Consider the following 1250-nt stretch of genomic DNA (forward strand, 5'->3'; position numbering starts at 1 on the left):
TTATTTTAATGAGATTAGAGTGTGTCTCTGGTTTTACCTTGCAAGATTCAAAAGGTGCAAAAAAAAGTTGCTGGAAAGGCTCAGCAGGTCTGGCAGTATTTGTGAAGGAAAAAAAAAACAAAGTTAACGTTTCGGGTCCGGTGACTTTGTTTTTGTTACTGATTTACAGCATCCACAGTTCTTTCGGTTTTTATTTTATAATTCAAAAGGTGTTAGTCTTGTTGTTTTCAAGGTTAGAATTTTAAAGTTAGAAAAAAGGCATCTTGCGTCTTTTAAATAAAAGTCTGAGTTCCCATCAGTTTTGATTGTCTGTGGTTTTTATTTACTATCACTTGTTTTGTTAGTTTCATGGTTGCGTCCATCTGTGGGTTCTATTTACTATCATTCATTCAAATATTCGGTTTCGTGGTCACACCTGTTTATAGTAGTGCTGTCAGTTTCATTCATTCAAGGTCGCTAGGGTCTGGACATAGCGCTGTTAGTTTTGTTAGTAGGTTAAAGGTTGCTTCCATACACTGCAGAGCGTTTGTTAGTTTTATTAGTGGGGTAAAGTTTTATATACATGTTGAATAAAAACTTTGGATAAGTACCTGGTTACAATATCCAGGAAAAGTCTGCAGGAAAGTCATATTTTACTTTAAAGTAAACTGACCTATTATCCTACTAAGATCAATCTACCCTGCATACCCTACATTTTACTATCCTCCATGTGCTTATCCAAGAGTCGCTTAAAAGTGCCGAAATTATCTGACTCCACTACCACTGCCGGCAGCGCATTCCACATGCCCATCACTCTCTGTGTGAAGAACCTACCTCTGACATCTCCCCTATACCTCCCTCCAATCACCTTAAAATTATGCCTCCCTCGTAATAGTCATTTCTGCCCTGGGAAAAAGTCTCTGACTGCCCACTGTATCCATGCCTCTCATCATCTTGTACACCTCTATCAAGTCACCTCTCATCCTTCTTCATTCCAATGAAAAAAGTCCTAGATCCCTCAACCTTTCCTCATAAGACCTGCCCTCCAGTCCAGGCAGTATACTGGTAAATCTCCTCTGCACCCTCTCTAAAGCTTCTCCATCTTTCCTATAATGAGGTGACCAGAACTGAACACAATATTCCAAGTGTGGTCTAACCAGTTTTATCGAGCTGCAGCCTAACCTCACGGCTCTTAAACTCAATTCTCCTGCCAATGAAAGCCGACACACCATACGCCTTCTTTACAACCCTATCAACTTCGGTAGCAACTT

The sequence above is a fragment of the Rhincodon typus genome, chromosome 8 (assembly GCF_021869965.1).
Source record: "Rhincodon typus isolate 14 chromosome 8, sRhiTyp1.1, whole genome shotgun sequence".
Taxonomy (NCBI): domain Eukaryota; kingdom Metazoa; phylum Chordata; class Chondrichthyes; order Orectolobiformes; family Rhincodontidae; genus Rhincodon; species Rhincodon typus.